Below are 11,546 nucleotides of genomic sequence, written 5' to 3' on the forward strand. Positions count from 1 at the left end.
CACATACATTCTGTCTCTGTGCTCACTTTCTCTCTACAGGTGCATTGCACCAAAGCTGGGTTCTGTCGTTTTATACGCGTGTGGAGGACTTCCGCAGTGTCAGCGCACCTCTTGTGCGCTGACCACGGAGATAATTCCACAATCGTTATACCAACATGTTTCAACATATGTGATGTTATTACAATGCTTTGTTCCTTCCGATGCACGAGCACCCTAGCACTGAGCGCTTTTCCCTGACAACGGCTCAAATTAAGGTGTTGAAACAGGTTGGATTGGTGGGGGGTTTATAAGAATGTATAAAGTATTCTAGTCAAGGGTTAGGAGTCTGGATCATCCGTTGATCTGCTTTGTGGCAGATTCATATGATCTACAAATAGTGGAATCCTACCTCAATTTGTCTTAAAATCATTACTGAGATTTTATATAAAATTATAAAATTATAATTAAAAGTTACGTTTTAAATACTTACAAAGGATCAATATTGTGTTTTCTATATTAATCAAAATTTGTGAATGTGTTATCTGAGTGGGGTCAGGTCATAACATCCCAACCTCTGCTGAATAAACACATCGCCCTAGCAACAGCGGAGTTACTTCAACAAAAAAAGTGGGGGACAGAGTGAAGACACAGGCACAGGGAGAGTCTTGCCTTTGCTGATGACCGGAGATAAGCAGATTTTTACTCCTCCCTGCAGTGAAAATAAACAATTTTACACAGTGGGGATATTTAGGAATGCTTTCTAATGTTTTTTATGTAACCAAGAGAAATTACTGAAATTTTAGTTTTGGGAGTATACGCCCACTTTAATATGACCCAAGAGAAAGGTTAGGTTAGCAAATGATTGTAGCAAACAAACCACTAGTTTATCTCTTGCCCTAATATGCTTTAATTAATCAGACCCATAAACGTTACAGAGGAAGAAAAGGCAGTTTTTAGCATATTACAAGGAATGGAAAAAGTGAGAAAAACTATTGTTATCACAAGCTGCGTATAGTCCACTTACATGGAGAAGGTCGCAAAATCTGCAAATACTTTCTTTTTATGCTGATTACTAAAATGAGCAAGCTTGAGCTCTCTTACTTCTGATGGGTATTTTCTCCCTCCTTCATTTCCTTTTGGGTGAAAATGCATTTCGGTTAGATGTGTTCTCTCGCCATAAGAGGGTGGAAAGCGGTGAGTGGCATAGCAGGGACATCTTAAGTGCTCTTAAGAGTATGTTCCTAATCTATATACTGCGGAACAATGGCTTTAACATCAGTAAGCTGTAGTTGAACTTTAAAAACAAGTGCTGTGCTGCCACTAGGAATCATTTGTGCCGTGTAGCTTTAATGTGTGTCTTATTATTCCAAGGCTACCCACAGCAGTGAAGGATGACTAAAAAGATCAAGGGGCGCACAATGTATGGGAATCCAATTTGCATATGAAATGGGAAAGGGCCTAGCCTGTTTTCTGCACCTCTTCTCTGGAACAGTCAGATAAGATTGATGGTGCTTTAGTAGTATAGAGGCAGTCTGTTTCACAGCTTCATTTAGACTCCTTGGCTCCAGCATACTAGTGTTTGACCAATGCTAATTACTAATATGTGTCAGATAATTAAAATCGTGATGACTGGTCTAGTGAGTTTTACTTGTCCTAATAAAATGTCTCCTGACTTTGTCAGCTGTGTGAAAAGTAAGGTTCTATATGTACATAATGACTGATATCAGACATTAAGTATTAACGCTAAAAAATGGCCCACCAAGTGGCTGCATTATTACAACCGATTATTTTATTCTCAGTGGAAACACTTGTGCCGACTTCATGCAACTCTCAACAATAATCATTTAATTTCAGTGCGGAATTTACTCATTAGTACAGTTATCCAAAATTCCTGCCACTGGCTTCTGAATGCTCCCACAGACCTCCAGTACCTTTTTCCTCTTCATCGCACCTGCAGGCACTGGGGTGGTCTTACAGCTAAGAGTATTATTTACAATCGGTGCCATTTCGGTCTCTGGCCACTAGGTGAAACTTTTCAATAGGAAGCAGGTGTTTTGTCTTTAAAGAGAACCCGAGGTGGGTTTGAAGAATATTATCTGCATACAGAGGCTGGATCTGCCTATACAGCCCCGCCTCTGTTGCTATCCCAAACCCCCCTAAGGTCCCCCTGCACTCTGCAATCCCTCATAAATCCCAGCCACGCTGCTGACAAACAGCTTGTCAGAGCTGGCTGTGTTTATCTCTATAGTGTCAGTCTGCTGCTCTCCCCGCCTCCTGCAGAACTCCAGTCCCCGCCTGCATCCCTTCCCTCCCTGCTGATTGGAGGGAAGGGACGGGGGCAGGGACAGGAGCTATGCAGGAGGCGGGGAGCAGCTGAGACTGACACTACAGATGTAAACACAGCCTCACAGCACGGCTGTGATTTATGAGGGATTGCAGAGTGCAGGGGGACCTTAGTGAGGTTTGGGATAGCAACAGAGGCTGGGCTGTATAGGCAGATCCAGCCTCTGTATGCAGATAACATTCTTTAAACACACCTCAGGTTCTCTTTAAAAGTACCCATGAACTGAGAGGTATATGGAGGCTTTCATATATACTTTTAAACAATACTGGTTGTCTGGCTGAAGCAGGTGATTGGGCGTAAGAGGTGTCGTTCTACTTTGGGTTTTTCCTATGCAGAGTGGCGAGAGCAGATGACGTGCATGAATAGGATTAGCAGCGCAGCGCACGGCGTGTGATCGGTGCACTTGCATCCTGAACGCATAGCCACACGAGTTGCCTAGTGTGAACAAGGCCTTAAATGTTCAGTTCCCCACCAAGGGCCTACTTATGATAGGAGCTACAGCAGTCAACAAGAATTCCTTGCAGGTTTCTTTTAAGTACTATTCTGTACTTGCTGAAAACTCAAACATTCCTAACGTACTATTGTCAGAATGTCAGTATAATTATTATAATGCATACTTTGTTTATTGGTAGCGATGTGATTAGCACTCTTGTCGCTTTCAAGCACTAGGAACTTAGGTTTGTGCCCTAGCCCTCTAGTCTACCTGTATGCGGTTTGTGTGTGAGTTTCCATGGATTTTATCTATTTTCCTCCCACAACACAAAGCATGCTGGTAGTTATTTGACAGGTGAAAGGAAAGAGGGAGCAAGGCTTTACAAAGAGCAGTATACAGCTGCCAACTAAGAGAGAATCTATATGACAGGGAACCAGGATAAAGAGGAGAAAATACAGATAGCTTTTATTTTAAAAAGACATCCAGAGTTCAGGTGCACTTTAAACTGTATGTTAAACTCTTAGGTACATAAAAGATAGTTTAAAAGCATTCCCTGTGTGTACAAACATTTACTTTCAACTCAGAGTAAGTGTTTATAGTAGCCTGCTAATGGGTAAATGTAATCATTGGAAAATTTCTCTGCCTGGTCTTTTCACTCTGCACCCCCTCTCTCCTCTGCTAAATAGACACATTGCTGTGGCAATGGTCGAGTCCAAGGTGAATAAAGTTTATACAGCTCTACTTACCTGGGGCTTCCTCCAGCCACTAGAAGTCTGAGTGTCCCTCACTTCAGATCTGCTGTGCTCCTGGGTCCCGCTGTCAGCCCCGTAGTAGGTCAGCGGTTTCTGCACGTGTGGGCGCATGCCTACTGTGCTCCCACTACCAAGAGCATTCTGTGCAGTAGCACTTCACATGCGAAGAACGCTAGGGGAGAGGGATGCGCAGAAGGTTAGGGATACACTATGGGGCTGACAGCCGGACCCTGGAGCACAGACTTCTAGGGGCTGGAAGAAGCCCCAGGTAGGTAAAGCTGTATGTACTTTATTCGCCTCGGTTGTCCTTTAAGCAGAGGAAGAGGGGGAGCAGAGTGAAGAGACCAGGCAGAGAGCTTCTCGCCAGCAGTTATTACATTTTCCAATTAGCATAGCAGTATACATTTTTACTGCTATATGCATTGAAAGTAAACATTTTTACACAGGGAATGCTTTCAAATGTTCTTTTATGGACAAGGGCATTAATAACGATAACAACATTCTGCTATTGTTTAAAAGGAAAAAAATATGGCAGCCTCCATATCCCATACCTTCCTCACTTTAGATTCCCTTTAAAGCGGACCTGAACTCAGAACTTCCTCTCTGCTCTAAAAGATAAGCAACAACATACTAACCTTTGTTACAGCCGATATGAATCTTGCAATAAATCTGCAGTGTGTCTACTTCCTGCTTTCATGGAAACAGACATATTGTTAACATCCTGCGTTTACCAATAAGCTGCGTTGCCGTGGCAGCCAGCTGACTCAGCTGAGATTAAATTACAACATGTGATTAGTCCCCGATGAGGGGGAAGAGGCTAAACTCTCTAAATACATACAGTGTGCATTTCTCTATGCTTTTCTTTTGTCCTGTGCAAGAGTTTAGGTCCAATTAAATGGCACCCTGCTATCAATGCCTGTAGGGGAAAGGAAAAGACTGGGATGCCAGGGTGGGAAGAAAGGGTAAGCGCTTCCATGTGATTACTGTTCCTAATGCTCATACAGATATATCTGTGCATTTTTATAGCAGCGTGCCAATCACCGTTTAACACGGGAGATGGGAAGCAGGTTGAGATAAAAAATTAAAAATAAAACTTCTAAGGCCCTGTACACACTGAAAAACGCAAGCAAAATCGCAAGCGCATGCGTTTTTAAAGTGCATGTAGTTTTGAAAACGCATGCGCTTTTGCCTGCGTTTGCCTTTGGCTAAAGAATCCTTTGTTTTTTTTCTAGTTTACATTTCAACAGGAATCAGGAGATTGCAGAGTCTTCTGGGATACTGACTTCTGAAAAACGCAGGCAAAAACGCAAGCGCATGCGTTTTTCATGCGCTGCGCTTAAAAAAGCGCAGCAGGCACTGCGATTGCGTTTTTCTAAAAAGGCATCGCACCAGTGTGTACAAGTCATCACGATTTTCATTCTTTTTCAAAAGACCTTGCGATTTTAAAAACGCATGCGTTTTTAAAAACGCAGCGCAAGCGCAGCAGTGTGTACAGGCCCATTCCGCATTATGGCCTGTACACACTGAAAAACGCAAGCAAAATCGCAAGCGCATGCGTTTTTAAAGTGCCTGTAGTTTTAAAAACGCATGCGCTTTTGCCTGCGTTTTTTGTGCGTTTGCGTTTTTCTTGTAATTGCTGATTGGCTAAAGAATCCTTTGTTTTTTTTCTAGTTTACATTTCAACAGGAATCAGGAGATTGCAGAGTCTTCTGAGATACTGACTTCTGAAAAACGCAGGCAAAAACGCAAGCGCATGCGTTTTTAATGCGTTTTTCATGCGCTGCGCTTAAAAAAGCGCAGCAGGCACTGCGATTGCGTTTTTCTAAAAACGCATCGCACCAGTGTGTACAAGTCATCACGATTTTCATTCTTTTTCAAAAGACCTTGCGTTTTTAAAAACGCATGCGTTTTTAAAAACGCAACGCAAGCGCAGCAGTGTGTACAGGCCCTTAAGCTCATCTTATAAAAAGATCAGGTTTCTGCTCTTGCTTTTGTATCAGTAGCTTGAAATACTAAATCAGCTTCTTAATTTTCCATCGCTGTGGAGAGTACAATTAAAATGCTTAAGTAGGTGTTACATAGACATGGTTAAGTGCTTTAATTTCATTGCAACGTCAAGTGAATGATACTAACTAAGACTGCAACTTTAATTACAATCCTGCCTACTCCTATGCCCATAGGAGCTGCAATAGCAATGCTGAATGTATTTGTTGGATCTTATAGAATGAAGTGAAAAGATAAGAGATGTTATTTGAATGTGCACCATTCTGCTCAGCATGCTTAGTGGCTGGCATACAAATTAAAACCGCAAATAAGAGCCTTATTATTATTGATCAGGCTTCTCTTTCTGCTCCTCTGGTCTACCCTCTACATCTTGGTTCACATATAAAACGATGTCCTGTCAGTTTTGGACAGTTGGCATCAGTTTTGCATGTGTTTTTCTATGCACGTGTTCACATATAAATCTGTACATTTCCGGTCCAGTCCTGTTAGTTTTGTATCAGTTTTGTATGTGTTTCTATGGTTGTGCTCACACATAAAAGGTGTACATTTCTGGGCTAGTCAGGTAAAACTGACAGAAAACTGATGCAAAGCTGACAAGACGGTACTGGACTGGATGGTAAATGTACAGATTTATCTGTGAACCAAGCCTTCCTTTCACCTACTCTTGTATCCCCTCCCCTCTATTTTCACCCCCCTCCTCTGCTTTCTTCTACTCTTCTCTGCTTCTCCCACAACCCCCTGTTCTCTCTTTTATCTTCCCACTCTCCTCCTCTCATGTATGGTAAAACCCCATTATCCAGAACACAGTTAACTAGAAGTCTCAAGCAACCAGACAACAAATTCTGTCATTCCAGAATGCATAAATCTACTTTTACTCCTCTTTATACAGTAATAAGCCTCTGTCACATTAAGGGCCCATTTCCACTAGCGGGATGATGCAATGCGATGACGTCATCACATCCAGCCACGAGTCCAGAAGTCCGGATGCAGCTTCCTATTCGCACTAAGGAGGATGCATGCTGCGAGAATCTGCCGCATGCCATCCATCATTTTCCTGGGTTGCATCGCAAATGGAATAGAAATTTGCATTCAATGGAAACTGCTCCATTGACTTGCATTGGTTTCTGTTCAGATGCAATACCTAAGTTATGTCTGCCCTTTGCCTCAATTTGTTTTTAATAACTGTATTTCAACATTTATGCAGCGTTTATGTTAAGTACACGGTGTGGGGTGTAGTACTGTTTTTTAGTTTGGCCTATTTTTAACATTGAGTCTTGAGCGATAATAAACTACACTGATCCAGCATCGGCCGATCCCTGTTGGTGCCGGATAATGGGTGTTTTACTGTATTTTCCATTGCTCCCCATTCTCTCCTTTCCCCTCCTCTAGTTTGCTCTCTCATCTACACCTTCTAATTAGCTATGCTTAGTGTGCATCTGTCCTTCACTAATTCATTAAGACTATTTTTTCTTTCATCAGTAACTTCTTGGCTGTCAGTGTGGGAAATGTGATGACATATGCCATTCAGTGTCAGTTTTATACTCTCTGTCATCTTACAACTGGAAATTACTGCTGTTCTCCAAACCTTATTATAGATCATTATTATAAGGCTTTAATACTGCCAATGACATATTAATAAAAGGTGCCTACTAGGGCTGTTCGTATTGCAGAACGTTGCAGCCAGAATGCTGTTCCTACTATTAATGAACATTTTGAGAGACAAAATAATGAAGAAAAAAGGGGGCTCTGCTCTTGGAAAATATAGGACTGTTTTATTTATCTTTGGGGTAAATTATATGACCCTTTGGAGCTGTGGATCCTCAATCTAGCAATATATCTTCCAGTGGATCATATATAGTTCAGTCTCTCTGATGCCTTCATCAATAATTGCAGCTGACACTCTATATTGCACTTTGCTAAGCATGCATATGACAGCAATGTGGAGAAATGCATTGAAATCCACATTATAATCTCAGAAATATGTGCCACACCACAAACAGTGCTAAACTGATACAGTAGTATGCATATGTATCATCACAAGACAGCATTACTCATAAAACTCCCTTCTCACACATCAGAAACAGTAGAATACAGAGATGAGGAGAACCTCGCAACAGTTCTTACTTCTGCTCCTGTTTCTTTCTGTTGTTTTGTCACAGATGTGTTGTAAATCTTAGCTGAGACAGCACAGTAAATAGCTACGTGTGTAATAGGACTTGTGCTGGATCAGCGGCATATTCTGCCACATCCATGCTTAAATGATTCCTGCTTTATGCTTTGTCTCTTCAGAAGAAAACAGCAGTGGGAGAAAGCAAATAGCTAAAGAGAATAGGAAATATGCAAATAAACAAAAAACAAAGACAGATTTCCATCTACATGTTTTAACTGAGGTTGGTGTGATCTAAGGGGTTTTATATTATATTTGATGCTGTCATTGAATACAGCTTTAAATATAATATGAGCAGACGCGGTGGGTATGCATATAAGCATACTCAAGGCTATTTGGTATAGAGGAGACACTGGCCCCTTGTGTAAGATATCCTGCTCCAGGGCTGGCCGCTATAAATTACATTGTGACCGGCGACTCTGGCATAAAGTCGTGCTGTGCCCCGGAATAGGAAGCCTGCTGGTCCTCTAATGCATACACAGGCTTCCTGGCTTCTTTCCCCTCCCTCTGCTGCGTGTCATATTGCAGTTCACACGCCGAGGGGAGGAAGAAGCCAGGAAGCCTGCCAATCTGACAGGACTCAATCTCTCAAGTCTGAGAGAAGATTGCATGGTTTGTACCAGGCATTAGTGCTTTGAATGAATATGTGTGATATAAGGCTACCTAGATTTTCAGATCTCATATAAATATGTGTACTTCATCCCATTGTGATCAAATGCAACCAGATTTCTCCCCCCCCCCCCCCCGTGACCACTCCCACATAGAGGATGGGAAATATGATACCATATGGAAGAAGTCAGTGGTGAACTGGAGGATATGAGGAGTTGGTGGCATCAGATAATGCCTCCAATAAGGTCACATCCCCTTTCACCACCATTAAGAGAATACGCTGGTTTTGGAAGACGTTCCACAGGTTACAAGCCCACCATTTGAATTATAAAATACATTTTTGCATTATTACCTTTGGAAAATAACTTCTGGGGTTAAAGGGTAGCAGATATGCAGATAATTCTGTACATACAATTTTTAATACTGCTTAATTAAGTATAAGAGCACCAAAAACCACCCAGCCTTTGAAATGCACATTTCTTACTAAGGCTATTTGATTAACTGCCCAATTTACAGATTGAGTATTATGTGTTTTTTCATTGCACACCAATTGGTCTCTCGAGGTGTTCAAGGTTTTCACAGCCCATTTACTCTGACATTAACAGTAATGTCCAATCGATCAGAAAGCATAGGTTCCCCTGGACATCCATATGTCCATATGGACTAGAGTAACAGGAAAAGAGAGAGGTCAATACAAAGAGACTTACTTGCAAGTGAGTGCATAGGTGCAGTTTAATAATCCAATCAATACAGAGCCTTTAAGTGTGTTTGTACCATTAATTCTTCCTGACCTAGAACTTCTTAAAACACTACTGAACACAGTCAAAACCAGGCAAGACATCAATATTTACTTTGTTTGTGCTTTGTAATTTAAATGTGTACAAAAGGTTTAATAAATCATTCTATCAAGTAACATTATTTTTGAATATGATTGCCATGAATAGCTTACTGCTAGACTGATGAAACCATATATATCATTTAATAAAGCAGCAGCCATTATCTCATTATCTATTCACCACCAAAGCTTTTTCCCTTCTATCTTTCACCCACACTCAAATACTTCTTCAAGTTTTTACTTTATTAATTTAACCATGGATGTGAACTGCAGATAGTTAACCAGATGGAGTAATTGATCATATTTCTGTGGGCAGCATGTGGATACCAGTCTTTCCTTTCACCCCTGCTAATTGATCTCGGTGGAAAATCAGCTCCCTACATTATTTTCCAAGTTGATCGTTGTTGTTCCTGCGTGATAAGGTTGTTGTCTGTTCTTTGTATAAATTTACTTAGCTAAAGTGGGGGTACATGTTTATGTAGAACATTTGCCTGGTGGCTGGTTCTTCTTCTCGTATCCTCTGTAACCATCCATGCTAATAAATCATTACAGCTCTTCAGAATTGTTATCGAGAGCATGACTGCACTGAAAGTACTAACTCCCACCTTGGCATGCCCAGGGGGTCGTTGGAAAATTGTCAAAGCAATTGATTCAACAAACTTTTCTGGTTCCAGTAACTCCAGTTTTAACTACAGGATGGCACATATAATACCAGCCCCACAGCTGTTGCCACCAGGACTTGAGTGAATAGCAGATGCTGGCCAGCCCGTCCCTGCATGCCTGTACTCTCTCTCCCTCCCTGTCATGCCTGCAAAGTTTATTTACTCTATGTGGTAAAGTTACGCTGAAGTCAACTTCATGATCTGTATCAGGTTTAAGTGTACCTATAGCGAAAGAGGTCCCCCTATGGGTTACTTCCTTTGGCAGGGCCTCTGGATCCTAAGGAGGCTTCTCTCGTCCTCCTCCACAGCCTTGTTCCAGCGCTGGGACCCCCAAAAAAGAGCTTGATAGCACTTGTCAGCAACTTGTGCAGACCCACTAGCACCATCATGCTCGGCTTTCTTTGGAAAAAGCTGGGCCGGATCGGGTCCACACTACTACACTGGCACGAGTTGTCTTTGCCTGCACAGTAGCACGGACCTGATCGGGCCTGGCTATTTCTGCTGGAGCCTGAGGGGAATGGTGCGAGTGCGCAGAGAGGCCACTCTTCGGGGGTACTAGTACTGGATCGTGCTGTTGTAGGGGGACGAGGTCAGCCTATTAGGTTTGCTTAAGGTCAATAAGACCTTTCATACTGGAATAAAATATTATATCTTCTATGGTGCATTGAACCCCATCAGTTTATTACCCGCATGTGAATTCGGAGGCAGCCTACACTATGGCTTTTATTCAATTCACTTTTCTTTTATCTTCTGTTTCAAATAACTTTTCAGAACTGTGCAATTGAAAAAGTACCAAAAAGTAGGACTGTCAGAAATATTTTCTGGCTCGCTGGCAGCTTAAAAGACATTTTATTGATAAAGCGTGAAAATATTACCCTGGAGAAAACTTAGGGGAAAAAAGTGAATTGAATAAGGGCCTATCTGTGTTGTGTTGTGCAAAGCGTTAGTGCATGATAATGCACTGCCCATAAAGATGAGTGTGTTGCAATGGACTGTGTTATGTAACACGCAGTGGCTGTGCAAACACATTATAAATCATGTGAGACTGTGAACATGATGCTATACTATGTAAGGCATCCTAGCAGGCAGACTTATAGTTTGTTTTGTTTTCATGAGCCCATTTCAGGTCTGCGGTAATAGGGATATGAATAAAACATAGCAGCAGGATTTCAAGATTGTTACATTTTACATCCTTCATTACATCTGCGTGGTACTGTGAATCCCATTGGAAACCATGCCTTCCCGGGACCCTTTTCTTGGATCAATACTAAAGTACTAGGCAAAGTCCACAGGGAATGGCTGCGACATGAAAGGGGGATGTCTTGGTGTAGAGATAAGGTATGTTTGAGCTACCAATGTATTGCTTTCATCTTGGTTACAAAATAACTTCATTATATGACAGCAAGAGATTGTTTGCTGAAGACAAGACAGGTGGGGTTTACTGTTGTCTCTTTTTACTCTGCTGGTAATTCTATCAGTATAAAAACACATTTTTGTGTGTGTATATTTCACTGTAACAAGCAGGATATAGACTCAGACTTCATCCCAGGACATTGTACAGCAGGTGAGACTACTGACAAACCTTCAGACGTTATTTATGTCATTGTAGAAACTAGCAGTTGGTTTGACACGTTGTTGTCTGTTTTTCCCGGAGCAAGGGTTAATTATATCTCATTTACGACGCTGTGAAGGTCAGCGCTAAAAACCCAAGGTGATAAAGGATCAGCTTCTTACAATTCCTCTTTTCCATTTTTGCTCCTA

The 11,546-nt window shown here is 41.7% G+C and overlaps 1 protein-coding gene across 2 annotated transcripts in view; it reads left to right on the forward strand.

Annotated features, from left to right (window-relative positions):
• The window catches only part of CRIM1 (cysteine rich transmembrane BMP regulator 1), a 982,593-nt gene that overhangs the window by 718,644 nt on the left and 252,403 nt on the right, over positions 1-11,546 (forward strand). The gene's annotated exons all lie outside the window — the stretch shown is intronic.

Source organism: Hyperolius riggenbachi, chromosome 4 (genome assembly GCF_040937935.1).
Source record: "Hyperolius riggenbachi isolate aHypRig1 chromosome 4, aHypRig1.pri, whole genome shotgun sequence".
Lineage (NCBI taxonomy): Eukaryota > Metazoa > Chordata > Amphibia > Anura > Hyperoliidae > Hyperolius > Hyperolius riggenbachi.